The 26,346-nt window shown below is 40.5% G+C and overlaps 1 long non-coding RNA gene across 7 annotated transcripts in view; it reads left to right on the top strand.

Annotated features, from left to right (window-relative positions):
- LOC112542415 (uncharacterized) overlaps positions 1-26,346 on the top strand; it is an 81,104-nt gene that overhangs the window by 39,091 nt on the left and 15,667 nt on the right. For 5 of the 7 annotated variants that reach the window (XR_015797751.1, XR_015797750.1, XR_015797748.1 and 2 more), the window contains exons 4-6: positions 14,179-14,243; positions 22,849-22,981; positions 23,594-23,620. This is a non-coding gene — a long non-coding RNA (uncharacterized LOC112542415). Of the gene's footprint in view, positions 1-14,178; positions 14,244-22,848; positions 22,982-23,593; positions 23,621-24,558; positions 24,810-26,346 lie in introns of those variants that run through there. The other 2 variants (XR_015797754.1, XR_015797752.1) reach the window with 2 other exon arrangements.

Below are 26,346 nucleotides of genomic sequence, written 5' to 3'. Positions count from 1 at the left end.
CGCTATCCATCACCCCTCAACATTTCACACCATTTCCTGCTTGCTGGAGCACCATATTGGACACTGCTGGTTTCCTTGTCTGAGACTTCCCGGAAATTTGAAGAGGCAGGCTTAGCTCCTCTCCTCTTCTTTTGAAGCAGAACAGGGCCTCCAAAGGGTCAAGTGATCTGTGCCCAGAAAGCTGTCCAGGTGAGCTCTGGAGAGAAGCCTCCTGCCCACTATTGATATAACTCAAAGGATGCCTTTCTCCTGCAGACATTCACATGTTCAGCATGGATATTTGCAGAGAAGAGCCTCCAAATGCATCACTGCATGTGCATTGGCGTCCTTGTGAAACAGGGCCTTTGCTAATGCTGGATCTTGGCACACATTCAGCTGTAGGGCAAGAGAGTTCCACTGATCACATATGTATCCACAGGAGCCCAATGTCTTCTGAGCAATGCAGGCAGGCGTGAGGTTGATTGAGGGTCCTTGTATGGTGAGCACTCTGGAAGTAGATGATCTGAATGGGGCTAAGGAGGATTATGTTTGGGATAACAATTCCCACCCACATTTCAAGTCCATTCTTTTGTTGAGCTGCCTAAAATGAGCCAGCATAAAAAATGAGATAATTAAATGAATCATTATAATATAGCATTCAGTGACATTTCAGGGATATTCAGAAACATCCATGGCAATGAAAGTCAGTGAAAAGAGTAATAAATTAAGCTAAGAATATTCTTTTATAACATCAATCATTTTTTGAGCTGTAATTAATGTTCATGAAACGTATGTGCTAATGGAAAGCTGGAGTATCTGAATTGCTAAACTACATTCTTAACTAATTGCAGCTTGTAAAGGATACTTAAAAAACAAAACACAACTGGTTGCTCATGAGGTGTTAGAAGCTGCTAATGAGTGATCTGGCTTTCTTTCCTTATCAAATAAATACTAGGGTTGTGCAATGTTATACAGGGAGGGATACAATTTCACGGTGAGGTGATCAAGTCATCCCATCAAAGCGGTTTGACAATGCAATGGCCCTGCTTTTTTGTGTTGTCTTGCAGCTGAAAGGAACTTCTCTGCATGTCTGTCCCTGTGCAGAAGTCTGTTTTGGTACTTCTGGAAACGCTGGTTGAGGCTGTGAGGTGACACAAAGTGCTTATTGTAGCAAATTCTTCTTTTCACCTCAGGGAGGAGACTCATTTTGCTTCTGTAGTGCAAATCTCCCCATTAACACAAACCCAAATTGTTTTGCACAAGCTAATAAATGCATTCTTATTTTCTGATAGACTGTTGTGCAATTAGAGGCTGAGGATTCAGGATGGGCTAATATCTAACAGTATGTTTACATTTGAAATCCTGGTTAAAATGCACTAGTAAAGCAGCTCTACTAGGACTGTACTTCTTCAACTATTCTAGGTCTACCAGATCTTGGCTGCAAAAATCTGGACAACTGCAAGATGGCAAAACTTTGCTGTCATCTAGTGGTTGCCTGGATTTCTTCAGCCTAAATTTGGTAGCCCTAGATCATACAAAGAATATCTGCATGTTTGATTGCCCCCTATATAAAGAAAAGTTGTTACATACACATATAAATTTAGGATATTAGCATAGGTGAAGGTCCCATTCTTAGCAAATTTAGAATGATATCTTAATAATGTTTGAGTGTACTGTAGTGACTTACACAAACTTTAATCTGCAGAAGTTATGTGGGGTGAAACTTCTCAGAGAAATACAAGTGTACTCCTTCAGAAACTGCTAAGTTAGTAGCTTGATATAAACATTATTTATTGCTGAATTTATTATAATCACCAAAAGTTGCCCTCTACTTTTGCCTAATGGGATTTGGAGTTCAGCAACTTCTAGAAGGCACAGATTGTTGCTATTTCTCATTTAAATTATGGTTTATTAAAAGAAGACAGTCAATATCAAACCATCTTTTCTAGGCATGTTTTAATGTATCAAAAATCAACTATAAATTCTAATGTAATTTCACATTGCAATTAGTTTAAGCTGTCATTTCTGTAACATTTAATGAGAGTGTCGTGGAATTTTTGCCAAAGACAGGAGCACAACTCTGAGGAGAAGAACCATGTTTATTGCAATGATCATTGCTGCCTGCTTTCAAGAAAGAGGAACCCCGAACAATGGAAAAGCATAGATTTTATACACTTTTGAGGTTGAGAGGCAGGAAATCTGAGGGATCTGATTTGAGGACAGGTTTGGACAGGTGTTAAATGGGGGATAAATGGTTCTTCTATTGTGAGATAAGGCAAACCCTTAAGCAGACAGGTGATGGCCCTCCCATTGTTTCAGTATGATAGTGTTAAGAGGGCTATTTTTGGCAGGGGAATATGGTCACTTTTGGGTCATGCAATAGCTTGGAGCTGATCCTGTTTTGCATGAGCAAAGAATGGCAGAAGGAAGTGGAGAAAAGAGATTGCAGGAGAGACGGGGGAGGGGGGGCAAAAAGAGAGGCAAAGGGGAGGGGGAGTAAAGAGTTTGAGGCAGGAGAGGCAAGTGGGGGGAGACTTTCCAGCTTTATTTTATCATTTTTCCATCACAATAGTTTATTGCTATGTCGACATTAGGCCAATACTAAGGCCTTATACAGATGTTAATTCCAATTAACCTCTTGAAAAGAGAATTTTGTAATAATTGGCTGAATCTCAATCTCTCTCTTTCTCTTGAGTATTTTTGTTTCTGAAGCTGTTAGAAGCTGTCATCTTTCCTGTTTTAACTAAGAAGGGAGATAACTGGGATTCATATGTTATCATCATCCCAAGGCTTTTTAGAGTTTTGTCCATCCCACTTTCTGTAACAGTCTTAGGTTTCTTTTGTTTGACCCCCCCCCCTTCCTCCTTCTCCCCTCTTTTCAGCCCTTTGGTTATTTTCAATAGAAGACAATTGCATCTTTTGTCATCACTGTAAATACCCTTGGCTCAGCAGCAATCATTACCTTTAATTGTTCCATCTCTGAAGTCAGAACAGAACACCTAAAATGTAACATTTTTCTTTGGACCTCCTTAAAAGTTCAAGTGCACATGACTGTTGTTAATCTTATAACTGGCTTGCATATGAGTTTCTGCATAATAGTCAAGGGGTGTTATCTAAACTGTTTGGTTCACATGAACCTAATTTTTACCTTGAGGGATTTCAAAATCCATCTGCAGTGAGATCTGAATGGCTCACAAGGGTAAAAAGTACAAGAAGAACGGAGGTACAAGTGCAGTGTGTAAGGAAGAAGAGGGAGAAATTAACCAAGGGTCAACACAGAAGGAGGAAGAATGGAGCAGATTGGAGGCAAGTGAGGATGGAGTCTCTGAGTAAGCCTGGTGGATAAAAAAGTTGCTGGAGAAAGTGATGTAGGAAGATAATCTGTGTGGGCAGATTAATGTAATTTTCATCCCTAATACATTCAATGTCTGTGCATTTTAAATCATCATTATGTATAATTTGAATCCAGAGTTTGGGCAAATAACACAAAACAAACTGGTAATAATATAGAGCCAGTGGCACCTACAACACAGTGTTCTGGTGTGAAATATTTTCTTCAGGATTCAGCCAGGGTTGACTTTCCAACTCTCTCCCAACCCCCTTTTTTTTTAAAAAAAAAAATATTGTTAGATTTATATCCTGACCTTATTTGTATAATTTAAGGGAGTGTATATAACATTCCTACCTATTTTCCCTACAGCAACAAACCTGTGAAGTGGTTGGGCTGAGAGTGACCCAGCCGGCTTTCATGCGAAGGGAGAACTAGAACTTGGTGTCCCAGTTTCTAGTCCCACACCTTATTTATTGCAACAAATTGACTCCAAATTCAGTTTCTACCTGTCAGTCCCCCCAAGTAACATCTACAGCTTACTATAACCTTTTACCATACATAACCCCATGGGCCTTTTGTGGAATCTTTGTCCCCACCCCAAAGTTTCTCCTCCCAAAAGCTGTTTTGTACTTCTGCAAATTTTGGGTTTTCTCAAGCTTACTAATACTTGTGCACGAATGGTGCCATTTTGGCTGTATAAGAGTTGGTACAAAGTTCATTGTTAGCATTAAGATTCAAAATAGAATTCGTAAGTTTAAATATGATGATATAGTTGCTCTGTAAATCACCTAAATTAGATTTTGAAATAAGAGGAGAAAACTGGGGGGGGAAAGTAAATTTTACCTTCAAAGCAGGTAATAAAGCAGCCTTAACTGGTGTTGCTCCCTAAATATCTCTCAGTAGGCATTACCAGGATAATGTGCAGGATGGCTGCAAATCCTGATGGCATGGGTTTGTAAATCTGTCAAATACTCAGCAGAGAACACCAGTGCAATAAATTCAATGTATTTCCTACACAGTAGTGAAGTCGCAAAACATTAAATACTATTTTACTGAAAATCTAGATTATGAGGTAGAATGAACATTAACTGCATTTTCTAAGGAGTCTCTTTATGTCCTTAGTAAGAAGCAGCTGCATTGATGGGGCAAGGAAACCTGACCAGACCAGTCATGTGCTGTATGTGGACAGGGATACTATATTGCTTTTTATTTCAGTTTGAAAATAATGTTTCTTTTTTTTAAAAAAGGAAATAGTTTTATTAAAGATTATACTTACAATAGGAAAAACTAATAATACAAACTAAAAGAAAGAAAGAAGAGTAGAAAAAAAGAGTAAAAAGTGCAAAGGGAAAGAAAAAGAAAAAACCTAAAGAAAAAGAAAAAACCTAAAGAAAAGAAAGAATATAATAAAGAAAAGGAAAAGAAATATATAAAGAAGTGACTTCCAACCTTCATCACAAGTATAAACAATTTTAGTAACTTTCCATCTCCTCTTAATTTACCGCCAATGATCTCTTCAATCCATGTTCCATTTCTTATCTATAAACAAATCCATAAAGCAGCATCCTTGCAGTCCTAATGTCAGCAAAAGTCCATTAAGGGTTGCCAGAAATAACAACATATCTATTTTAACCTTGATCAAATAAACCAAGTTTATATTCCTTCCTTTTACTTCTAACAATCTTAATCTTTAGTTCATTCAAGTAACGTCATAGAACTTGATTTCTTTTCATTTATTTTTAACCCCTTCTCACAAGATTCATCTGAACTTTAACAAATCTCTTTTGTAAATTCAATATAAAAGAATTACCCAGGTCACTGTCTTGGTTTATTATCTAGCATCGACTGATATATTTTGTATGTCCAATGAAACATGTTTTTCCATGTCATTCTTATAACCTGTCATTTGTAGATTGACTTTCAATGCCATCTCTGTCTTGTCAGATAAAACTTGTTCCTCTTCTGCCATTTCTTCCAAAACATCTTTTGGACACAGTCTATCCACAGAAGCAGACATTGCTATTGACATTGTTGATATTAACATCTGATTCCATTTTTCAAAAGTATTCTGCAGTATGTCCAATGTTATAATATTTTGTGTCATTCTGTAGCTGTTAATCAGGTTTATGTGTTCTTCTTCTTTAATTAAAATCTTTAGTTCCCTCTAGTATCCAATTTTTGTAATTGTTTATCTCTTTTGTCTTCAAAACAAATTGACTTTTCCATAGGAAGGATTCTTTTATTAATTAATTCCAAAATCTTATTTCAAATTTATCTGGTCCTTTGATCACTTATAACTTTCTAAAATCTAAGTCTTAATTAGCTTTTTGCTGTTTATTTCAATTTTTTAAAGTTTTAAGCTTGTAGTTAAATTTTTCTTTCATTAAGGATTGAAGGCAGACTTAACCACTGTTTTCAAACTTGTTGATACAAAGGTTTCTAATAACTGAAAAGTAGCTAATAAGCAATTTTCAAATGTGATTAGAAAAGGAAGTATGTGAACTTAGTGTGCTTTTAAAGGCACTGACCATGGTTTGAGCAAGATGGCTATTCCCTTGTTTCTCAATGCCCAAAACCTGCCAGATACCTGTTAGAACCTGCATCACCCAACTGTTGTTGTTTTCCATTGTATTGCATTCGTTGGGAGTTGGATTGATTTGTTTCTGCCACTTGTAAATAAGGAGGGGGGTGGTGGCTGCTAATGGTTGTAAGGGGAGTTGGGAAGCAGCTTAACCATATATGGGCAATTTAGACTGGCTTGATTGCCGGCCAGGCAGCTGGGGCCCAAAGAACCAGGAAGAAGCTCAGGGAGGAAGGAGAGAGGTCAACAACAGGTGAAGAGGCTTCAGGACGCCAGGCAATAAGGGGAGGGGAGATAAATAGAGGGAGGTTTACCCAAGGCGTTAGTTTTAGCAATGTTCTGTTTACAAGCTACATTAAGAGGTACATGTAGCTTGTAAACAGAACATTGCTAAAACTAACGCCTTGGGTAAACCTCCCTCAGATAAATACTTCTTTATTAAGACCCAAGCCTGGTTGTGTGAGAATGCTTCAGAACTGAGAGTTGGACATCATGGACTTGACATTTTGCTAAAACTCCCTGGTACTGGATTTCACCCGAGAGGAAACTCTGCGAGGAATTTCCAGCAACTTAACATGGCCTCTGAGGAGCTGCAGAAAAGTTCACCAGAGGCGCCAGCAGAAGAGGAGGAGCATCTAATCCCCCTCAATGAAGCTCTAGCGGGCGCCAGACCGAAGACCCCAACGAGGCGACTGGCCCACCGCTGGGACCCACCAAGAGACCTGAGCATCTGGGAAGACACTGGAGGGTTCACCCCTGAGGTGCCAGCCCGCCCTCGATGGTTGAGGGCCATGGGGACCACAACCACAGTGACAATGCCATGGGATGAGGGACAATGGGTGAGGAAGCTGGAAGGCGAAGTGCGCGCACTGAGGAATGAGTTGGATAAGCTAAGGATTCTGGCGCAACCTTCCGTGCAACCTTCCAACCCCCTTCAGGGCCTGGCACTGATCGACCAGCCCTCCCCAATGGCTCTGCTGGAACCACCGACCCTTCCCCCTCATCAGGCCCCGGCCCAGACCCCCGCAGGACGCGGCGGGGGAGCGGACCAGGAGCAAGCTGCCCAACGACCTCAACAGGCGGAAGGGGACCTGTTGCGGAGATGGGGGTTTGTAGAAAATTACGACGCAGACCCTGCCCAACTGCCCGCCTTCCTGAACTAGGTGAGAATCTGCATGGGCACGTGTGGGCGCCTGTTTGCCAGCGATGCCTGGAGGGTGCTGTATGTGTCCTGCTTCCTGGTGGGCGTGGCAGCTGAGTGGGTGAACGACTTGAAGGAAGCGGAGGCCCCAGAACTGGGGGACTTTGACCGCTTCATCACCGCCCTACGGGACCGGTTCGAGGACCAATGTGCCCGCTCGCACGCAGCGGAGGCAATCCAGGAGCTGAAGCAGGGGCTGCGCTCGGTGACAGAGTACGCGCTGGAGTTCAAGCACTTGGTGGCGAAGCTGGCCGACTGGCCAGAAGCGTTCCTTGTGCGGCTATTCCAGGAGGGGCTGGACCCACGGCTCTTCGAGAGGGCCGTGGTGCGGGGGTGCCCGGAGACATTGGCAGGGTGGATCACCCACGTCTCCGTGTTGGAGGCGCAACTGGCCAGATTCAAACCGCGTGGCGCGGAGGCGAGATGGCGGCCCCCTAGCGCCGCAAGGCAAACGGGGCGGAAACTGGCAAGGAAGGAGTTAACCCCCTCGGCAAGGTCGCAGGCTGCGGGGAAAGCCTGCTTCATGTGCGGCGAGAAGGAGCCCTTCGTGGCGGCCTGCCCCCAGAACCCAAGGCTACAATCCGCGGAGAAAGGGAAAAAAGCCGAGAAACCTGCAAGAGCGATGAAAGCCCCACGGAGAAGCACAGCGGCGAGAGGTGAAGAAGAGAGGCTGAGAATTGCCTACTTCTCAGACAGCGAGGACGGACGGGAGAGCTCTGGCGAGAGGGAGGAGAGCCCAAGGCGCGACCAGCCGATCCTGAGCAAATCGATCGAGGACATCCGGGTGAGTCCCATGATGTATAAGGTAGTGATCTGTGCTCCGCGATCGACTCGTCAGGCCCGGCTCACAGCATTGCTTGATTCAGGTTGCTCCCGGAGTTTGATCAGCCCCGTGCTCGTCAACGGATTAAATTTGAAAGTGCACCGGCTGAAGATGCCCATAATCTTCAGGCAAGTGGATGGAACAGCGGTGGGGGGAGGTGCGGTCCGCTACTACACAGAGGCTTTTGAGTTAAGAGTCGGAGCGCACCGGGAGGCTTTAAGGTGCCTGGTCGCACCGCTGGCTAGTTACCCCCTCATTCTGGGAATGTCCTGGCTGGAACAGTGGGACCCCCGCATCAGCTGGCGGGAGAAGACGCTGACCTTTCCGGATGGCTGGCGTGGGACTGTGCAGGCGGAGCCCAACCCCCAAGGGGAGCTGGGGGCAGCAGCCCTGAAGGAGCAGCGCCAAGGGAGGAAGCCCCACATGGGGGGAGGGGAGGAAATCTCCTGGCAATATAGGGACTTGGCGAAAGTCTTTAGCGAAGAGGAATCTGACCAGCTACCACCACATCGCCCCACAGACTGCGAAATTGAGATGGTGCCAGGAGCAAAGTACCCAACCCCAAAGATGTACTCAATGACCCAAAAGGAAATGGGGGCGTTGAGGGAATTCATTGACAAAAACTTGAGCAGAGGCTTTATAGTGCCCACCAAATCCCCCCTGGCAGCACCAGTACTTTTCAGAGAAAAGAAAGATGGGACTTTACGCTTATGCACAGACTATAGGGGGTTAAATGCAATATGCACAGAGAACAAATACCCTCTCCCATTAATAAAAGATTTGTTAGGCCATTTGGCAAAAGGAAAAGTTTTTACCAAACTAGATTTGAGAGAGGCATATTTCAGGGTGCGTATAAAAGCTGGGCACGAATGGAGGACCGCATTCCGCTGCGCCCTGGGACACTACATGTATCGAGTCCTCCCATTCGGATTAAAAGGTGCACCCGGGGTATTCATGCAGCTGATTAATGAGGTCTTGCATGAGTTCCTCTACCATGGAGTGTTGGTATACTTGGATGACATTTTAATCTACACCGAAACAATGGAGGAACACGTGAAATTGGTCAGGAAAGTGCTGGAGAAACTGCTAAATGCGCAGTTGTATGCAAAATTATCCAAGTGTGAGTTCCATAAGGATTGCATTGACTATCTGGGCTACAGAATATCTAATAAAGGAGTGGAAATGGATCCCAATAAGGTGCAGGATGTCTTAGCTTGGGAGGCCACAAGAACCAGGAGACAACTGCAAAGTTTCCTTGGCTTTGCCAACTTTTACAGACAGTTTATTCCTAATTTTGCACAAGTAGCCCTCCCTCTGACTGATCTTTTGAAAATGAAGGACAAACCCTTGGCAGCTGCAAAAGCCCCCAGCGCCCCTTTAAAATGGACAGCAGAATGTCAGGAGGCTTTTGAAACCCTCAAGAAATTATTCACTGTTGAACCCATCCTAAAACACCCAGACCCAGCAAAGCCTTTTGTTATTCAGGCAGATGCCTCAGACGTAGCCACTGGAGCAGTCCTCTTACAGAGGGATGAGGAAGGTGTGTTAAAACCATGTGCTTACTTATCTCGCAAGTTCACTGAACCTGAGCAGAGGTGGCTAGTATGGGAAAAGGAAGCTTTCGCAGTGAAATGGGCTTTAACGAATTGGTGGCATTTGCTGGAGGGAGCGGAAGAAACTTTTGAGGTTTGGACGGATCATAAAAATTTGGAGGCTTTGACAGCACCCAGAAAGTTGTCTCCTAAACAGATAAGATGGGTGCAATTCTTCAGCAGATTTAATTTCACTTTAAAATACATCCCAGGAGGGAGGAATTTCTTAGCAGATGCGCTCTCCAGGCTGCCCCAGCACAATAGCCAAAGGGAGAAGGTGGTGTCAGCTGTAATCCCAAACCAGCAGGGGCCAGAACTGGCAGCTGCAGTCACTAGATCACAAAGTAATGCCACCAAAACCCTCCTCAAATCAGAATTCTTAATGGACTTAAATCGATTCCTGGAACAGGATGAGTGGTTCCAGGAGAATAAGGAGGAACTAACCTAGAGGGAGGGGGCATGGTGGAATGCAGATAGACTGTACGTGCCCCAGGAGGCTTGCAAAATGGTACTACAAAGGTGCCATGATGATAAAACAGCAGGACACTTTGGCTTTGTCAAAACTTTACATCTACTCCGCAGGCAATTTTGGTGGCCTTCGCTCAGGAGAGATGTGGCAGAATATGTAACTACCTGTCCTGTATGCGCTATGGCCAAAAGGCAAGGGGGGAAACCCCATGGGTTATTACAAACTGTGGCCTGCCCTGAAAAACCATGGAAAGAAATAAGCATGGATTTTATTGTAGGCCTGCCAGAGAGCAGGAAAATGACTGTGATTTGGACTGTTACTGATCTCTTCTCTAAACAAACTTACTTCATCCCGTGCAAAGCCATTCCTTCAGCGCCTGAACTGGCTGCCTTGTTTATACAACACATATACAGATTACACGGTTGTCCTGAAAGAGTGATCTGTGACCGGGGGGTCCAGTTCTCCTCTAAATTCTGGAAGGCATTTTTAACCCTTTTGGGGTCTAAGCAAGCAATGAGCTCTTCCTTTCATCCTCAGACGGACGGAGCGACAGAGAGGAGGCATGCGGGGTTGGAACAGTATTTGCGATGCTTCATAAACCATCAACAGGACAATTGGGTGGACTTATTACCTTATGCTGAAGTGGCTTACAATAATGCTGTACACAATAGTACTGGGCTGTCCCCTTTCCAGATTGTATCAGGGCAAGAATTTGTACCTATACCTGAACTTCCCCACACTCAAACAGGGGTTAAAACAGTAGATGAATGGGGTGACAGGATAAGGGGATTGTGGCCTATCGCAGAAAAAGCGATTGCAAAAGCTAGAGAAAGTTATAAAACACAAGCAGATAAGAAGAGAGCACCACATGAACCGTGGAAAGTGGGGGACAAAGTGTGGTTATCTACCAAGAATCTGAAATCTTCCAGGCCTTGTAGAAAGCTTGATAATAAATACACAGGACCTTTCACGGTGGATAGAGTAATTAACCCCGTGTCTGTACGCTTGAAACTCCCCAAAACCCTCAAGAAGATTAATCCTGTCTTCCACAGTGAACTATTAAAACCCTACAAGGAATCTGATAAATGGAGGCCGGTAGTGGCCCCTCCTGAACCTATTATGATCAAGGGGGAACAACACTTTGAGATCAGGGAAATATTGGACTCTAGAAACTTCAAAGGAGACATTCAGTATTTAGTACATTGGAAACATTTCCCTAAATCTCTGGCTGAATGGGTTTCCAAAAGACATGTTAGAGTTTCTGACTTAATTTTGGACTTTTATAAGAAGTATCCTAACAAACCCAGGTGAACGTGTTGAACTCTATAGGATGTATGTTTTCATAATTCCAGTTCCTCTTTTCTTATTTCTAGGGCACCTGGGCAGCGTGGTGAAGAGGGGTTTTTGGGGGGGGGCAGTATGTCAGAACCTGCATCACCCAACTGTTGTTGTTTTCCATTGTATTGCATTCATTGGGAGTTGGATTGATTTGTTTCTGCCACTTGTAAATAAGGAGGGGGGGTGGCTGTTAATGGTTGTAAGGGGAGTTGGGAAGCAGCTTAACCATATATGGGCAATTTAGACTGGCTTGATTGCCAGCCAGGCAGCTGGGGCCCAAAGAACCAGGAAGAAGCTCGGGGAGGAAGGAGAGAGGTCAACAACAGGTGAAGAGGCTTCACGATGCCAGGCAATAAGGGGAGGGGGGATAAATAGAGGGAGGTTTGCCCAAGGCGTTAGTTTTAGCAATGTTCTGTTTACAAGCTACATGTACCTCTTAATAAAGAAGTATTTATCTGACCCAAGCCTGGTTGTGTGAGAATGCTTCAGAACTGAGAGTTGGACATCGTGGACTTGACAATACCACTGTCTTGCAGTCTCCCCATGAGGAGAAATCTCTGGAGCACTTGTGGGCAATCTCCCATCTTCTCTTTGTCCGGAGAGGTTAGAAAAGCTTGTTTACTCACTGGCTTTTTGTTCTTTGCTGCAATCATTGGCTCTGGTTTTCATGGAGCCATCTTTAGTCTGCCATTTCTTCCCCAGAAGTCAGTTTGAAAATAATGTTTTCAAACTGTACTCTGTATCCTGGCCTTAATACAGATCAAAGCCAGCTGGTACTGAAAACATTGCAACAAAAAATGAAAAAATCCTCCAGCAGAACAGACAGAATCAGGTGATGCATATGGTAATTTTAAAAACTAATCCTGGCAATTATTTTAGGGCTACCAGATCAGGGCTGAAAAAACCAAGATAAACACTAGAAAGCAGCAAAGAAAATCAAACACCCCTGGATTTTTAGCAACCCAGACTTGGTAGACCTATATAATCACATTAAGTAAAGCTAGATGTAGATAGGAATTACTGCGCTGATACAATCTGCTTTAAAAATTCAGCCACAAAGTATGGATCATGTGAAAATAATAATTATTATTACTTGTGCAAGATACTAAACAGATTTCCACAGCATCTCTAGCATTTTTCATAATAACTTTCTATAAATCTTTCTGATTCATAATTTGGGTTCTTTGGGATGTATTTATAGGCAATGCCTTGAGGTAATAGAGACAAATAGCCAGATTGAAAATGGCCTGCCCATTCACCTGGTCTGAATGGGGAGTCCCCACATCAAAAGTAACAAGCAGACCCAAGGGTGTGTCACTTCTTTGGGTCTGTCATACCAGACCCAAAGGAATGTTAAACTTCCTTAAAGAGAAAGGTGGGGAGGATCATGAGAAGAAAGAAACTGTTCTCTGCTCTTTCATACATAGATGCCCTCCTCAAAGGCTGCCTATCCTGGAATAAAAAGGTGTTCCAAGTTAGCAGTGAAAAATAGTTCAAACTGAAATGGGGGGAAAGGAGGCTGCGAGGTACACGTGAGTGCCAAGACAGCAAGAGAATAGAAGTGGTTGGAAAACACTCTTCTTCTCACTTCAGCAAAGCCAGCATGTATTTCTGTTCTATTCTCCAAGAACATACAGTGATCATGGCAAAGTTGGAGAACAGAGAAGGGTATCCTTCCATTCCCAATATTTCCTTTTCTATTTCCTCATTTAGTTTTGGTTTGCTAAATTATTCCTTTAAGAACACATTTCAGAAATTGGAGGGATGGTTAGCTAGGGGTGCTGAAACAGCATTAGCAAACAGTTCAGTGCTTTTAGGAACAGTGCTATAGAAGTACTGTAATTGCTCACCATAATGGTATCTCACATTCCACTTACATCTTCTTTCGGTTGCAAGAATAAAGTGTAAAAAAAAAAAAAAAAGGTATATGAACAACAGGATTCTCATATAGCACCTAGCAACGTTTATGTGATCTTTTGCAACCAGATCAGTAAAAAAGAGACAAAACACATCATTGGGCTAACTAGGACTACAAGTTTATGTAAGATTAGCAAGATATGGTACGTAGCAAATATGACTCTGCATAGGAAGCTACTAATATCAGAGCTATCCAGCAGCTGGATTTCCTTATATTAGACATGGCAATAAGTTGGATAGAATTTAATTAATATCTCTTCCCCAATAGTTTGCACAAATAATTCTATGCCCCCAGAAGGAAAACAGTTGTGGCAAAAAGAATAATTTTGCCTAAATACACCACCTGAAGCAAAAAGAGCTAAGCCAAAGCTCTAGCAAAAGCCACTAGGCCAGAAAAGTATACTTTAGAAAAATAAGTCATACACAAAAAGACCCAGAATTATTTGCATTACTGCAAATAATTGACTATGTTACCCTGTGATTTCATGAGATTGTTCCTCTTCCACAGCTCAGTGAATTTATTTTAGCTTAGCTGCAATATAATGGAAACTGGTGCAAAACATTCTGGATGAAGTATCCTGAGAAGTTCTGATGAATATATAAGGCATGTGTGTTCCCTGACCCAACACCCAGAACTGTATTTGGTCCACTCCTGCTTTAAATGCTATTGATAAATATGCTGCTGAAAAAATGATAGGCAATATGCATTGATAAGATACTGCAAAACAGTTTGTGAATCCAGAAGTGTGGCTTTTTCTAGTGTGGATTTATGGAGAATAAATGTATTATGTATCAACACTTTCTTTGGATACTGAACTGAAATCAGTATGCCTTCATAAATATGTTTATATCAAGCTATTAATGTAAAATACAAATTTTTGCATAGAAATCCATTTGCCATAAATCCATTTACTCTCCTATTTGTTCTGCTTCCCTCACCCATTCAGAATGACCCCTTCATGAGGACTTCTAGGGCTGGATGAAATAACCTTCAGATCGCTGCTATGACAAGGTAAACTTTCACAGATGCCTAGATTCCATTAGTTTCCCTGTCCAGGTATAACCTTTACTTGGGCAATTGTCAGTCTTGACTGAGACTTGGTCAAATTATTCAGACCAGCTTTTATTGAGCTGGCCATCCTGCAGCTTTTTTTTTTTAAACTGTAAGGGAGAAAGAAGAAAACAAACAGAAAGGGAAGGCCTTCAATCACCTCATAATTTGAAAATAACCCAGATCAATTTATTGCAGTATCTATGCAAAGGCCACTGCACTTTACAGATGACAATGCTCATTGAAGATCGTTGAAGCATGTTCAACGTTTGGACTGCCTTTCTCATGTTTGCTTGCTCTTGGTTGCTTGCTCTCTTCTGGATTTTTCTTTAGGCACTGAGCTATTTGGTAAACTTTCCAATGACCTGTTAAAACATTTCCTTAGTGTATCTTTCAATTTACTGTATTAGATATTTTATGTGATTTAACATTTCATGTAATTTATCCCAGTAAAGCCTTTGAAGAGTGGGTTGTAAATCTACATGGTAATTATTAGAACTAATTCTGCCCAAAGCCCAGTAGCTGTATTTTGATACCACCAATCTGTAAGGTTTATCCCGTTCGACTCAGAGAAACTCTCGTGACACGTGTGTTCAGCAAAGAAGTTTACTCAAGTGTAATGTATGTAATTACAGACAAAGCCAGGACTGGGTTGACACATTTTACAATACAATTTATAGTTCCCCGTTCCGTGCTTAGCCCCTGTTGCTTGGTTACAGATTACCCACAGTAATCCCCCCCTTTACTCAAATGGCAGATTCAGTCCAGCTCTTTTGTATTCTTGATTGCTTTCTATCGATGGCGTTGTTGTTATAGTTGTTGGGTCTTTCTGTTGCTCGCAAAGCTGGGAGTTCCCAATCATGCGCTGATTGCTTTATCTCTGATCCGCTGTTCTCCCCTTTGACCATCATGGGAAATTGTCACAACTCTGATACAGAAACACATTGCAGTGAAACGGAAGAATTTGGGGAAGCCTTTTCTCCAGTGTCTGTGGGCAAAGCTACACAAGCTGCATTTATAATGCAAAACTGTCTATTTCTAGGCTATCGTGAAGGGAATTTGTGATAAAGGACTCTTCCACTTGTGCAAAAAACTCACAAACTCATCACTATTGCACTTTTTGGCCTCAACTAGTTGAACAAGAGAATATTTCTTGTGGAAAGGGGAAATTATATGGGAGGTAAAATTTTGATATTTTATTGTTATCAAATAAATAAATACTTTTCTGCTTGATTCTGCCAGAAGATTCTTGATGAAGAATGGCTTTTGGATGGTGTCCTGCCTTATATTTGGTAACCAAAGAAACCATGTGCAGACATTCATACAGTATATGGTATCTCAGACACCTACAGTATATGCTACTGTGCTGTGCTTAACTTCAAATGGCTTTATTATGCTGAAGTTATGGAAAGCTGATGGAAGGGTGGTCTCCCAAGGATGCAAACTCTTGAGTCACTCACTTTCCAATTCCTGGACTCAGTGCAATCTTGACCCCACCCCCACCCCCTTTCCTGTAGCTGATCTGTAGTGTCTTGCCAAGAAGCTATTATACAACTCTTTAAAATGTAACTTCAAAATGCACAGCATGAAATAAGATGGGGGAGAGACAGAATACTGATGTATGCCAGTTTCTGCACTCTCTGATGGACTTGTGGTGTTCTCAGGATTTTAGGAGTAAGCAAGGAAGATGGCACGGATAACTTCAAGCCACTTTTAAGACATTAGGAGGTGGAAACTGGTGGTGTAGAAGTGCCTTCTATTTGATAGCTATTCAAAGATAGAGATGAGTAATATTTCAAGTTCAAATTTGCTCATATTCTGTAAGCTCTATTCCCACAAGCCTCCAGCACCATATTTATCTGCAAGAACACCCCTGGGTTCCAAATGTGTCCCATGAGCTTTTTTAGAGAATAAAAATGGTGAGTGGCTCTGTCTTGTGACTGAACCCTACTTTTAATTAGCACCCAGAGACTTACTTAAACAAGCTCGTCTTTTCCTGTTTGTTTCCCAAACTGGCACACCGCACTGCTTCTTTGCTTTGTGTGAGCTGTGAGTTAACAAACTTCCTGCTCTGACCCCAGTTAGACAATTATTTCCTGCTTTTGCCTTAACTAGGCACCCAATACCTGCTAGACCCTTAACAATATAGCTAATCCTTGCTAATATGTAAGCTTCTCCTGCTGATACTAAACTATCCAACTATTTCCTGACTTATGTTCCTGAAAGAAGTGTAAGTAACTTGCGGGGAGGGGGAGTACAGGAGAGAGAAAGAGAGAGAGAAAAGGTTGAAGGGCTATAAAACCTGCCCAACAAAGGCAGCCCTTGTAATCTGTGTGCCATGGCAAACCTTTCCACTGCTATTTCCGCTCAATGCAGCTGAGGTTGGTGGGGTGGGGTGGGGATCTCTCCTACATAAGTATCCAGAATTATTCAATGAAACTTCGTTAACTGCTTTTGTTCCAGTGTCTCTTGTCCATCCCCTCTCTGTTATCTGAACCTGCAGCAACTATACAAGCAGAAATATGTTCAGCACAACCCAGTGCATTGATTGGTAGCTGGCAGAACCCAGAAGCTCATGGAATAAGTAAAAATCCATCCCCCCCCCACTCCCCACGTAATAATAAAAACAATAGAAAGTACAGCCATAGTGTAGTCAGTTGTGACAGAACTAGGGACATACAGCTGGGAGAACCCATCTCTCTTTTGGAAATTGGAGTTTGACTAATGCTGCCTCAAGATAGTATTAATCCTGCTTTTGAGCACAAGTCAAAGAGCACTAAATCTTTTTTTCTTTTTCTTTTAACAGATCTAGCACTCTTTCAAAATATAGCTAAACCCATGGTCAAGCATTATGCAGGCAGATGTCTCACACAGTCTAAGCTAACTAGAGAGGGGATGTGACTAATGGGAACTGGGGGAAATTGGAGGTAGCTATAGAGCTTATGTTGCCTCAGTTGTAAGCAGGACATGAGATGAAGACAATGTGATGGGGCCATGTCTTTTAAAAATGGTAGCCAGACATATTTGTGCCACAGTTAGGATATGAGGATGAGGCAAAGAGAGAAATGGGAAGGTTTTATTACAGTGCTAAGTGTTAATATATACTTTCTTTCCTTTCCTTTTTGACAGATAAAGTAAAAACAGCAGGAAAATTAAGTCAGCCATAAAAGTTGGAGGAAAGGGCAACGAAAAAGCTTCCACAGATATCTCTCTATATGCTCTCTCACAGATCATATTCCAGTGTTAATTCATTTTCAAGTGGAATGGCATCAGGGTCATTCAGTCTGATGCTCAGTATCGATACTTAAAGCCTAATGGATTTTAATACACATGTTGCCCTCTTACAGATGCTTTAAAAAGCTGTGATACCTTGTCTTTCAAAGAAAAATGTGACAGACACAAATACACACCCCTATGCATCACATTGATTTTCCATGTATTCTAATCTCTCATCTTGGTACTCCAAACCCCAGCAAAACCTAGCTTCATATAAAAAGATAAGTTATTTCAGCTTGGGAAAAGGATCAACATAACCCTATATGTTGTGTTGTGATAACTGCACAACCCTATGTGTTGTGAATCAGTCCAAGTCAGGCCAGTGGGAATGAATACACAACCTTATGAGCTGACTTGGACTAATTCCCAGCTTAAATGACTATAGTATTGCAGTCGTAGTCTTTAACAGTCACTTACTGTGCATCAAACACGTGTGGTTCTTTTGAAGATACTACAATGGATTCACAGCAAACAAGTCTTGCAAAAATCAATCCTAATCATATTGATCCCTGTAGGGGAAAAAAATTCAGACCATGTAAAGCCATATCTGAGTGACCCCTTAGAAAGACCAATCCAATTAACAGAAAAGCATATGGGTAAGGTCTCCAGAAATCTTCTTCAGGTCAAATAATATAAAAGCAGGAAGTAAGGAAGAAAGCAGACATTTAAAACATTAGGCTGGATATTTAAACCATGAGATATGTAGTTTCAAGTCAATTCAAATTAGCAAGACTGGCTAGCAACACTGAGTAGAGGTGGGAAAATATATCTATACTGTAATGTCCACTAGGACACTAAGTGAGTTGTACCAGATACTACAGAAAGGAAGGATTTGCTACAGGACTGCTGTTTTTATAATGCACTTATAAGACATATTTCCATGTCTAGTAATACAGTACGCACATTTTCAGAAAGCAAATTCTGTGTGGGAGAACCTTGTCATCAATTCAGGCAGCTGCTGATTGCAAAATGAGATTGTCACAGGGTTATTTGCACATTTTCTTTGAATAATTTAAAAGTGAGCTTTTCTTTCCATTTGCTGCTTTGAAAATTACTGTTACTATGTTCCTACATACACGTGAAAGCAAAAATATCTCAAACTGCATCCCAAGTTCTCCCACCCTCTCTAGCCCATTAACACTTGCTTTAATTTTATAGTATAAGCACCTGCCTTCACAATTAAATTTCTGACGTCACTTGGTGGTTGGCTGTAATTCATACTCATTAGTCATTGTTTTAGATTAAATGAATTAATCATACCAAAAATGAGAGAGCTAAACTGTGTTCAGATCAAAACCATGCTAGAATGTGTGTAGAGTGTTTATGCCCTTCTCCTTGCGCTAGACATGCACTGGCTCTTATTCCACAAAAACAATTTAAATTAAGTCAAAGAATCAGTAATGGGACATGGTAGAACAGATGTAATCATATTTTTAGAATTGTTTGCTTGTATAAAGAAAGCTCTAGGAACTGTGCCTTTGTTCCTGAGTTTGAGAGTATTTTCAATCGCTTCACTCCATCCTATCTCATCCCATTAATACACGTACAGAACAAATACAGTGGTACCTTGGGTCACGAACGCTTCTGTTCACGACCAATTCGGGTCACGAACAGCTCCGTTCGCAAAATTTTGCCTCCATTCGCGAACGCCGGATCGGGTGATGAAGAGGATCCGCGGCCATTTTCCCTCCCATGCCACATGGTCATGGCTTCCTGTAGGGAGGGGGACTCTCCCTTCAAGCAATAACTGCCTCCCCACCCGCCTTCCTGTCCTCCACGCCAGAAGTCGCATCGACCAAGGTTAGCGTTATCTCTCTTCATACTATATTTTGTTTCATATTTTTGCGGTTTAAAAAACAACAACATATGGTTCAGAACGGATTAACCGTAATTACATTGAACCTTATGGGGAAATTTGATTCAGGACGCGACCAAAATCGGGTTGCGACCAAATTCGGAGGGGTCAGAACGGATTAACCGTATTTACATTGAACCTTATGGGAACATTTGATTCGGGTCGCGACCAGAATCATGGAACAAATTAAGTTTATGAACCGAGGTACCACTGTATGTGGGGGAGAAAGCTTCATCTTGACCCATTATGCATTTAGCTATCTGCATAGAGGTTGGGTTTCCCCCAGCCACGCACCCCCCATACAACAGAGCTTTCTTTGCACGCAGTGGAACTGGCACAGCCGCTGTTCAACTACATTAATTAAGGTGCATAAATTAGTGTCTGAATTTGCTGCTTCTGTTTTCATTCCCACATATGTTTATTCTGCATATGTTGTGCTATGTGAAAAGACATTTAATTTGGATTTTATTTACTACTCCGATTTGGTTTCGAGCTTGAAATGAAATGGCCCTATTGATCATGCTCTCTACTTAAAACTGTGTTGATTTCCAAAGAAGAGGAGTGGGTGCTGGATTAGACAGAACTCAACATAGAATTCAAAGGTTTTCACATTTGCAATGCAGTTTTCATTTTGATCCAGAACAGGTCCCTGTTGTGCCAGGATGTACCTTTCTGGACAAAAGTTGTATTGGTGATGTTTCTTTTTTCATGTGGCATCATAAAAAATCACCTAATATTACTTTAGTGAATAAGGGTCAAATCAAGAGGAATGCTGATTGTAGCCAGTTTGGTATAACGGTTAAGGTGCTGGCCTAGACAGCAGGAGACTGAGTTCTAGGCCTGCCTTAGGTGTGGAAGGCAGCTGGCTAACTTTGGGCCAGTCACCATCTCTCAGCCCAACCCACCTCACAGGGTTGTTGTTGTGGGGAAAATAGGAGGCAGGAGTATTAGGTATGTTTGCCACCTTGAGTTATATATAAAAATATATTTTCACAAAATAAGTATTTTTATATAGATTTTTATCATTATATGCATACTTTTACAGTTCCTTGAAGGGAGAAAAACACATAACAGAATTTTGAAGAAATGCAAAAACTGAAGAACTGTATTCCAATCAACCTATTTGTTCATAAACTGCAAGAACATTTAAAAATACTGATCATACCAATTCCATGTACATTCTTACTCATTTTAAATATGAACTGTTATCTATTTAACTAGGCAAAATGAATTGTCATAATAAATGTAGGCCTGACCTACAAAGTAGAGTATGTGTGCATTGCAAAGGGGAGGAAAATTCTCAATGTGGTATCTTGTTAAACATTTTGCACTGCTAATCTTTCCAACAAAATGACATATAGCAAATGTGGAGCTGCCATTTTCAGTGGCAGATTGTGTTCTGTAATGGTTATATTATTGGTATTATGTAGCCTGTATTATTTATCTATCTGTATTATCTGAACTATGGTTGGTCCTCTAATGCTTGAGGCAGCATCTGAAAACTAGCTCTCTCTCACTAACGTTTACTTTGAATTGTTCAAATGGTGACTTATGACTACCAGCTCCAGGCTACAAAAATTGAGTTGACAGCCAGATGACAGCAAAGGATACAGAAAATCCAGATTTTTATATCCTAGATCTGGTAGCCTGAAGTAGTACTATTCTAGGAATGTTGATCCATTTGATTCTGGAACATATTTATTCAACATTTTGAATCATTGATGGGTGTCTGCATTTTTTCAGCCCAAATTTGTTAATCCCAGATAACTCTTCATTCAGCCACTTCACACTGCACAAATGACATGGTAATATTATCATATGAGTCATTCACTTATGACAGAATCATTTCTGCAGGTTCCATGAAATTTATTATCCTTTCTTCCTTATGGGGATTTAAAAAATAGATAAGCTTTAGTAAACCAGTTACTTTCCATCCAATTACTTAGATCAGGGTTTCTCAACCTTGGCAACCTTGAGATGTGTGGAGAATTCTGGGAGTTCACACATCTTAATGTTGCTAAGATTGAGAAACACTGATTTAGAGAGTAGTGTTCTATACATTCAGGTAATTTTGCTGATTATCAAAACAGAAATACTAACAAAGCCTAGTATATTTATTTGGTATAATTTATTACACTCCTGTCCCAATCTCTCTCCAAGCTGCTAAGGGCAACATACATAAAGTTACTATGTTTTCCATGATTTAAGTCCAAAATAACTAGTCTCACTAGCTGTTGGCTGAATTTATCTGGCTTTGAAAACTAAGCAGAATCAGATATCGTTACTACTTGGATGGGATCCTTTCAGGAATACCAGAATGTTAAACTGAGAAGTTGATAAAGGAAAAAGACAATAAAAATACCTTTTTTTAAAATACCTAGTAAAGTACAGTTGTTTCCAGATATACTCCTTCACTTATTACTGATAAGTACCTTCTCACATATATTTTTTACAAATTATTAGTGGTGAAATTCTAATGACTTAATCCCAAGAGATCCTGTAGCACAATCTAAATCAAAATAAGAATTTGAGAATTAAAAGAATAAGCTTACAACTGTTTTAAATGACAGTAATATTTATTAATTATTTATTGCATTCACTATTGCACTTACTTCAACCATTCACTGAGAATGATAAACAGAATTAAAATGAACTCATCTTAAGTAATACACTGAGGATATCAGATATTAATTGTAGCTGCTATCAAAAGTCATGCCTGGAAATTGAAAGATCAGTATTCAATTCATACATCATCAAATCTTAATTGTAATATGACAACTTGCAGATGAAAATGAGATATCATAGATCAAACATCAAAGACATTTTTGTCCTATCACCCTCAAGCACTATCTGTTTCCATGGAAACTTTTCATATATTCAAATGTAAATTATTAAATATTACATCATCAAGCAAGAAAGTTCCAAGAGATCCTTAGTTATAAGTAAACCAAACCAAAGTTTGATATTTTTGTTTTTAATTTGATTGATGGTTCCCTGATATTATTTTTCAGCACCTAAATAACTTTGTATAACATCTATTGCTATATAAAAGCTTATTCAGTTTATTGTAATAAACTCATTTTAATCATTTCTCAATTTTCTTTTCATAACAACTTCTAATTTGTTTCCAGCTTCTAAAAGCTTTTTCTCACAGTTTACTATAGCACTATTCCTCTCTGTATAACCAAATGTATTATGTTGTTCATACGACATAGTTAATTGTTTGCAAACAGTTCTGTATATGGTTATTCCTCTCATGGTATTGTTCATATGATAGAAAATCCAGTTTTCCCACAATTAATCATCTTACAGCTAGAACCTTTCATAGGTACAACATTTTGAAGGTATTTACTATTTAGTCTCGGGTCATTTTGGAATGTTATTTGAATAATGTCCTAGTCTGCTGATTTTCCTTCTCCTGCATATCTTCACTAGTTCATCTCCATCTAGACACACAAGATCATTGCCTGCACAATTGTCCACCCTAGATGAAGATTGTCCTGGAAGCATTGGAAACCCTGGACCTTCTCAAGATCTGGAGGAATGCAACATTTATATCTAATTACAGGTGCAAAGGAATTACCTTTAGTACTGTTGTCTTTAAATTTATCATCTGAGAAATGATGTGCTATTTCATATTTTGTTCCAGAACACTGGAAGGCAAATATGCTTCTCTTGTAGAAGTGGTTTTTCATAGAATAGTGATCTATTTTCCTATTGCTATCACAGGATCACTAATATTATTTTCAATGCCTAGTATGCTCCTATATCAGCGCTGAAAAAGGAGCTATTTAAAAAAAAAAAAGTTGTTGCATTGTTTCTTGCTGTCCTGGAACTGGGATTGGAGGTGGGGAGCAGCTTGGGACACATTTCTGCCAAATAAGAACCCTGGGATTGAAGGAATACTTTTGATTGATTTTAGCCTACTTTGTCTTCCACTTTTATAAGACTTTAGAGAAGGATGTGATAATTTGCACGTAACACCCCCACCCCATTTTCCTGTACTGACCCAGGAATAACCAAACTGAATGCTGTACAGTCACCTGCAGTCTGTTTGGCAAAAATAAGAAAGGTAAAAAATAGACAAAATCAAGACAATGACAAACAGTGCTCAAGACAACAATGTGAAAATCAGCAGGCCATAGCTCATGATCTGACTATCTCCATTATATTTCTACAGGCATGAGGAGGACATAGGTGACAGCAGGTAAGAAAGGCTAAGGATTGTCTCCCTCATACAAACACAGAGACACATTGCAGTTAGAAAGAAATGCATGTTTGCTACTGTACTTTATGAGATTTTCCATCAGCATTGCACCCATATTGCTCTGAAAAGTATGCCATCGCAGTGTGCCATCTTATTTTACCAACAGATATTTTCTTTGGTGTCCTGGACATTCCAACAAGGTCAGTGACTCCTCTACACTCTATTGTTCCATTAAGCCCCAAGGATTTTCTTATCAGTAGCTAGGCATTCCATATTAGAGCTGCAAGACAATGTACAAGCACTAGAAGGCAACAAACAGTACAGCTTTTTATATCTCCTTACTGCCATCTAGTAGCCCCTCTGGACTTTTACAGGCCAGATATAGAATATCTGCTCGTATTACATCTGAAGAATGCTTAATCCATGTCATATCTATACTTTGGCTACTACACCTGGCCCCAGACCCGTATTTTAGGCTAAGGCTAAAGCACCTCAAGATTGCAACACTGAAATGCTATGGCAAATTGCCAAACTACCATAGTGCAATTTTTCACACTTATAAAAACAAAGGAGCAGTAAACTAAGTATATTAAGCTGCTAGTACATTGAACACAGATGTTTGCTGCCCTTCCATTCCAAAAATGCAAAAAAATCAAACCAAAAGCCGGGTTGTCTGTGGGAAAGGGTGAACATATTTTAAAAAAAAAATCCTCATACAACAATCTCTAGCAGTAAAGCTGGTGTCACAATATTTTTAACAGTACAGCCATAGGGTGTGTCTTCTCTTGCTCTTGGTTTGCAGCTCATTGCTAATAACAGAACATAAAATCTCCAGCTTTATTATCCTCATGTTGAAGCAATTCATCTGCATATACAACCATTTAACTGAAAAGAAGATACCTTACTGCTGTTAAGCATCTGTTGTTGTCCTCTTACAGGTTGCGGTCTGTCATGGGTAGTCTCCACAGAATCCTAAATTAACTGACTTTTTATAGTGCATCAGTTTACAACATTCCAGAATGCTGCCCACTGTATGGAAAATACATTTCCAAAATAATCAGACAAAATTAAAATAATCAGCTCCCAGATGGTCTTAAAAGAATTATTTTGATTGCTGATTTGTAGATTTTCCCATCTAGCACCTTTCCAAGTGTTTGCTACAGCCTGATATGTTATGCATTTTATGTGACTAGCAATAAACAATCTTATATTGTCTTACCTTTTGTACTCTTTTGCAAATGACTTCCAAAGCAAGGATTAGCTATGATTACAGTGTTAAACAAACAATGCACATCTTTTGTACACACCATTCTTATAAAAAACTAGAAAATCTGTTATGAGTAGACATTCTTACAGGCATTGGAACACAAGGGAAAATGAGACAAGGGGGAAAATCCCTGTGAGTTCTCTCATTAATTGTTGCACAAGGGGGGATTTTCAAATGGATTATAGAGATTCTGATACAAATAGTCCCCTCTGTACTTACAATTAAATTGGTAATGTTCTCTGATAACCTGTAAGCCACATAATTTATGTAACAGCTATAATTTCGTAATATGCTTTCTGTAGTCCTCAGCTGAGTTCAGTGTTCTTACTAATGCTTCTAACTGCATCAAAAGTCACCATGTGACTAACCCTAAAGTGTCTGCTAAATTGATCCCATGAAGAGAGGCTTTTTCTGGTTTCTTCTTCTGGGAGCTATTCTTAATTTTTAAAAATATGGAGGATAAATAAAAACTAGCTTCTTTGGGGAGACTGGCCCTAAGCTTTCCCAATCAAGCAAAATGTGGATCACTGATCTCTTGGATCTAGCTAGCAAATCAGAAGTTATCTGTCTTCCAGTGACTTCTGATGTAGAGATGCAGACTACTTTTTAAAAAGTTTTTTAAAGATTTTTTTCGAAGGGCAGACTAATCTTCACCAAAGTTGCTATTGTATAAAAGCATTGTATGGGAGTGGGGTTTGGGGTAAACAAAATATGAATTTCATCTCTTCATATTTTACTAATGACCTTCTCCAAGGTCAAGTCAGGTTGGCCGCCGGTATCCATAGCTGAGGTTAAAGATCTTAATGTCCAATTAAAACCAGGTAAAGCATCTGGAGGTGATTTTATCCCCCCAGAATTAATAAGGGAAAATGTAAAATGGAGGTTGGGGTCTTTCAGTCCACTGCTTGATTTCCAACCTGCCCAGAAAAGACAGAGCAAACTAGAGGGAGGGAGTCTCTGGACAGGGCTGCCAGGGCACCTTCACCAGTTTGCCTTGTGATATATGGATGTTTTGTGCCTGACATGATCACTAAGGCAGCTATTTTGGGGCCTGGGCAATACCTCCTCTAACAGCCATTTCCTGAGCCTGCCCATGACATACTTCAGTATAAAATGTGTCTATTGTCCCCTCTGGAAAAAAATGGGAAATCTGTTGTAATTTGCCAGATTACAATGATGATTGTCTTGCCATCTGTTTTATTAATAGAACTGATTTGTTTAAATCATTTTAATGGAGTCAGTTAATTTACCAAAAAAATAGCTAAAATATGTAGTCAGTCATCATTTATTTCAAAGAGCAGAATTCCAATGAAAGGCAGAAATATATGCAATGTAATACAGACTATGCATCATTCTGGACATTTCTCTTTTGTCTAACAGGGCAGGTGTTTTCCAGAAAGATACCTGATACGACACACAAATGCTAGTAAATTTTTCTGTGTAAGCATATACTCTATAA

Source organism: Python bivittatus, unplaced genomic scaffold (assembly GCF_059951505.1).
Source record: "Python bivittatus isolate LINGU-HERP-01145 unplaced genomic scaffold, Pbiv_v1 ctg000610_np1212, whole genome shotgun sequence".
Classification (NCBI taxonomy): Eukaryota; Metazoa; Chordata; class Lepidosauria; order Squamata; family Pythonidae; genus Python; species Python bivittatus.
Note: the sequence above shows the minus strand (reverse complement) of the source record. Positions and strands in the feature narration are given on the sequence as shown.